Source organism: Physeter macrocephalus, chromosome 7 (genome assembly GCF_002837175.3).
Source record: "Physeter macrocephalus isolate SW-GA chromosome 7, ASM283717v5, whole genome shotgun sequence".
NCBI lineage: Eukaryota > Metazoa > Chordata > Mammalia > Artiodactyla > Physeteridae > Physeter > Physeter macrocephalus.
This window is the reverse complement of record NC_041220.1, coordinates 23,000,290-23,005,999: the sequence shown is the minus strand read 5'-3', so window position 1 is coordinate 23,005,999 and position 5,710 is coordinate 23,000,290. Positions and strand designations below refer to the sequence as shown.

The 5,710-nt window shown below is 44.3% G+C and overlaps 1 pseudogene; it reads left to right on the top strand.

The window, feature by feature from the left end:
- Window positions 1-5,383, top strand: part of LOC102988287 (transmembrane 9 superfamily member 1-like) — an 11,635-nt pseudogene extending 6,252 nt beyond the window's left edge.
- The last annotated feature ends 327 nt before the right edge of the window (window positions 5,384-5,710 follow it).

The following is a 5,710-nucleotide window of genomic DNA, read 5'->3' as shown; positions in this document are numbered from 1 at the left end:
CTGGATATATGCCCAAGAGTGGGATTGCTGGATCATATGGCAATTCTATTTTTAGTTATTTTTTTAAATAAATTTATTTATTTTATTTATTTTTGGCTACGTTGGGTCTTCATTGCTGTGTGAAGGTTTTCTCTAGTTGCAGCGAGCGGGGGGCTACTCTTCTTTGCAGTGCGTGGGCTTCTCATTGCAGTAGCTTCTCTTGTTGCGGAGCACGGGCTCTAGACGCGCGGGCTTCGGTCGTTGTGACACACGGGCTTCAGTAGCTGTGGCTCGTGGGCTCTAGAACACAGGCTCAGTAGTTGTGGCACATGGGCTTTGTTTCTCCATGGCATGTGGGATCTTCCCGGACCAGGGATCAAACCCGTGTCCCCTGCATTGGCAGGTGGATTCTGAACCACTGTGCCACCAGGGAAACCCTATTTTTAGTTTTTTAAGGAACCTCCACACTGTTTTCCATAGTGGCTGCACTAATTTACATTCCCACCAACAGTGTAGGAGGGTCTCTTAATGTATCCCTCAAGGAATACAGTCAAGAATTTTATAGCTGTTCTGATCTTGCCTCACTTGTTCTAATCAATGTATGAGGGAGCCCTTGGGTTTTGTCCATCTTAGAGATGAAAAACTTGGGACTTGGGGAGGAACATGCTTCTCAGGTGGACCAGTCATCATCCAGAAAGGAATTCAAAGCTTAAGATGAAGTCCACCCAGCAAGGTAGGCCTGGGTGGAGTTCTAAGGTTCAGAAGCCTGTCCTGTCTTTGTCGTCCCCGCTTTCTCTGCTCCTACTTGTTGTCTTAATTTCTTTGTAGATGTTGCGTCCTCAACCTCATGTCTGCCCAACACCCTAGTGTCTGGGGCTTACCCTCTCTGTCCTCACCTCAGGTCCTCTCCAACGCCAACTACACTTTTCTACTCGAGGCCTCCCCCTCGATCTCCCCTCCCAACATAACTTGCTTCTCCTGCATTGACACATTTTTGCAAAGTAAAAGCTTGCTAGTTCAGATCCAGCAACAAGAGACCGGGAAGGGGAACAGATGGCCAGAGACAGGGCCTCCTCCCTCTGATAACAAAGCAGGGCCATGTTCAATCCATACCACATGATTTGCTAAAGTGGTATGTTCTCTCTTGGACGGATATATGCAGAAGGCCTCAAGCAAGACAGAAGAAGGTCCCCACAAGTCCCCCAAACATAACTCTTCCATGATCATAGCACCGCCATTTGTATACTGTCTACCAGGTATCAGACACCCCAAGTCTCACCCCCATCCTATGAGGTGCTACTACCCCCATGTTACAGATGAGAAAACTGAGGCTCAGAGACATTAGTATGTGGCTAATTGGTGAGACAGCTTGCATGTGAACCCAGGTCTGCTTGACTCCAACACCCAGGTTCCTAACTTTCCTCTACATTCAGCTTAACTCTAAGACTGCTGACTCATTCCAAGCCGCACCGAGAGCCAGACAGTGTCCTAACGTGAGGAGCTGGATCTTGCTCCTCGCCTTCTCTTCTACATCCCAAATTCTCACCTCTATGGGAACTTGATTTCCTGCACTTTTTCTTTCTGCCCTGCCCCCGCTCTCTTCACCCTCTCTACCTCTCATGGGTGGTTTCTGATGGAAAGGTGTTGACAGCTCTTTATAACTATACTTTTAGTGCTCCTTTAAAAAAAACAAAAAAACACTACATTCATATTTTAAGACGTGGAAGCATGGCTCAGTGATGTAAAAAATTATGTCAGAACAAAGAACATAAAAGACAGAACCCTTAGAAGGAGACATATCAGCCTGCACAACCCGCTGCAAAGCTACACGACGAATAAATCACAAACGCCTCCAACACCTGCTGTGCCCTGGAAAGGCTCTCTGGAACAAGCAGCAGTGAGAGCCTTTGTGCTTACCTTGCAAACCTCACCAGGGTTAAAGCCCTGGCACCATCGGAGAAGAAAGTTGGAGCATGGAACCAGCCCTTAACTAGGAGTCAGTCAACGACTAAACACTGAGCAAGCATGAGGAGTCAGTCAGCCTCTCTGGGCCTCATCTGGAGACCTTTATGTTTGTTTGTTTTTGTTTTTTTGGAGAGTGTTTTTAAGGTCCAGCTCTCCCCTGCCACTCTGATTGAATATCTCTCAGATGAAGCCTAGGAATTGCTATATTTTAAAACTTCCCTGAGTGATCCCTACCCACGGCCAGATTTGGGAACCACTGAATGAGATGATATCTAAGATACCTTCCAACTCTAAGAACTTATGATAGTTTCCCTTACCCCACTAAGGGCAACTTGATAGCATTGCCACATAGCTGGTATTGCCAAGTACATCCCAAATGTCACATAAAACAGGGACACTGGTTTCTGTTGCAGAACGGAGACCAAGAGGATGGATTTGAATGACCATTTGAAATCAAGACCCAGGGAGGGGCTTGGCTGCCCCTCAGAAGAGAATGGGGTTTGGCTCTTGCCTGTCTGGATGGAAGGGAGTGAATAGGGCACTGGTTACATGTACTTGACAGAATCCTGATGGAAGGAGTGACTCCTTTAAACAAAGCAAATTCCTTGCTTTCAAGTTTATTGACAAACACAGCCAACTTAAGAGTTTATGTTCTGTACCTAAATATCCTTGATGAGAAAAATTTCAGTGATAATAACATCTGGTGGGGAAGAGATTTTAGACAGCAAAATGTGAGATGCTAGTTCTTACTTTGGAGAGTTTTTTTTTTTTTTTAACGTATTTGGCTGCGCAGGGTCTTATTTGTGGCATACGGGATCTAGTTCCCTGACCAGGAATCGAACCCAGGCCCCCTGCATTGGGAGCACGGAGTCTTAACCGCTGGGCCACCACGGAAGTCCCTGGAGGCTTTTTTTTTTAAACTTCTATTATTGTTATGAGTTGAATTGTGTCTCCAACCCCCCGCCCCACCAAAAAAAAAAAAAAGAAAGATATGCTGAAGTCTGAATTCCAGGACCTTAGAATGTGACATCATGGAAACAGGATCTTTGCAGAAGTCAAGTTAAAATGAGGTCATGAGTGTGGGCCGTAATCCAGTGTGGCTGGGTCCTTATAAAAGGAGGAGAATAATACACAGAGATAGACATGCACTCCGGGAAGACCATGTAAAGACACACACGGAGAAAATGCCATGTGCCTAGAGTGATACACCTATAAGCCAAGGATTGCTGGCAAACACGAGAAGCTGGGAAAAGACAAACGATTCCCCTACTGGTTTCAGAGGGAGCGTGGGCCCTGCTGACACCCTGATTTTGGACTTAGCCTCTAGAATTGTGAGACAATGCATTTCTGTTCTTTTAAGCCACTCAGTTTACGGTACTTTGTTACAGAAACACTAGGAAACGAATACAATGACCAACCTAGACTTTAGAATAATAACAACAACAATAATAGCCACCATCTATTGCTTGGTTTTACATGCATGGTCTCATTTAACCCTCTCGATAACCATGAAATGGGTTTATCATCCCTACTTTTATTTTATTGTCATCTCCATTTTTTTTAAAAAGGCGGGTGTGACCAAGTAAGATTAAGAAATTTGCTGAAGATTAGACAGCTCTAAAAAGGAATGGGACTTGAACTTGATCTCGGGCTATCTAACCCCAAAGCCTTACTGCTGCTGACCCTAGAGTAGCCTCCGTGGAAGAACGAAACCTAGAAAAGTAAACCTAAGCAATTCCTCAACTACTGATGCCAATATTTATGGCCTAGTGTCATTATTTTGTTTAAAGTAAAATTGCAGGCCAGATACCTACGATTAGGTAAATACCAAAGTATGTTAAGTAAAATGTAAAATGGTTTTAAGTTAAGTCATCTGAGATTCAAATCAAATAAGCAGGGATAAGACCCTGCTTCTATTAATATAAGCTAATCAATGATTGAGTCTACATATTTATAATAGAGGTGACAAAAACAGTGATATAAGAAGTGTGACTGTTTTTATTTTACAGTTGATGAAACTGAGCCACTTCAGAGAGTGAAGTTTTTATCTTAGAGATGCTCTGTACAAACTTCCAGAATTAGGGTTGATTGGAGTTGTTTCAGGATAATGGGTCTTTCCCAAACGGAACACTTTCTTAGGAAATATAATACAAGAAATTTTAGAAGCTCCCATCAAAGGAGCTCCCCTGCTTTCTGAAGCTTAACTTTTAGGCAATAAAAGCTTTGGCCTCAAAGTGGCAACACAAAGATCAGATACAGGGAAAACATGACTGAAATTACCTTGTGGTACTTTCAAGGATGAAATGATGATTTTCAAGGATGAAACCAAAACTGAACCTATTCTTTTTTAAGCTGTGTTGTCATGTTTATACGTAGATAACTCAAGCAGAAATTTCCTGAGAAAGCTCATGGGTCACCAGTATGACATACTTGGAGCTTGATCTTATGGAAGAATTCTCACATGTTGATTCTAGCCTCTAGAATTAAGCGTGTGAAGAGTTGCTGTCAGCCCTGCCTGCCCTCTGTTGGCACACAGATCTGCAGGAATGCTCCCTCAGACAGGCTCAGACATGCCCGCGCCTAGGAGATGTGGCTTTTGTCAACGACCTCGTTCCATTAGATGCAGGAGTGAGGCATGGCCATGACAGCTGGGTATCTCCCTGCTCTCTGAATCCTCCACACCCTTCATCCTCCTTTGTTGGAAGTGCTTTTCCTCAAGCACTAGTATTTCAATTGTATTTCTTACTCATTTTCCCTGTTTTGTTTTGTTTTTTTTTTTTTTTTTTTTTTGCGGTATGCGGGCCTCTCACTGCTGTGGCCTCTCCCCTTGCGGGGCACAGGCTCCGGACGTGCAGGCTCAGCGGCCATGGCTCACGGGCCCAGCCGCTCCGCGGCACGTGGGATCCTCCCGGACCGGGGCACGAACCCGTGTCCCCTGCATCGGCAGGCGGACTCGCAACCACTGCGCCACCAGGGAAGCCCCATTTTCCCTGTTTTGTTTCCTAGATTTCCAAGGTGTTTTTTTTTTTCCTACTGAGCATGGTAGGTTAAATAGGCTTTTGTGGGCTAGTCTGGGAACATTGTTTCCAGTACAAAATGCATTCTGTGTTGGAAACAAACAACATACACAGAGAAACGTGGTGAATACCACCTCTTTGTAGAGTGGGGACTGCCTGTCCAGCCTCATGTATCTGAGTGAAAGCCTCCAAGGGTTCTCTTTTGAAACCTAGTCAGCCCTTTTTTTTAAAATGTCTCAATCTGGGTTGGAAAGCTATGAATCTGGCCACATGTGGGAGATCCTAAGAAATAAACGGTTTTGATGTTTGTATCATCCGTTTTCTAACTGGCAGAGAGGCTTAGAAATAAAGTGATATGACTGCCTTCTTCCTCTTTAGGAAAACACCAGCCCTCTGAGGAGAAGGTGGTGGGAAGTGATTGAACTGTTCATTCACTTGACAAAGATAATCTACTTAATTAATTAAATCATCTAGCAACTATTTACTGAGTGTTACAACCAGCTGGTCACTGTTCTAGGTGTTCCAGCAGAAATTCTGACTGAACAAACAAGGTCTGTGGGGTGACTGACACTACATAAGAGAATAATACAAATAAACAACAACATGTGGTTGCAAATGCTATGATGAAAATGAAACAGAGGAAGAATTAAACCGGAGAGGTGTGCCCAGGTAACTCCTTTTGATTGGGTGGCCAGGAAGGCCTCCCTGAGGAGGGGCTTTTACACTAACACCAAAACCCAGCTATGAGA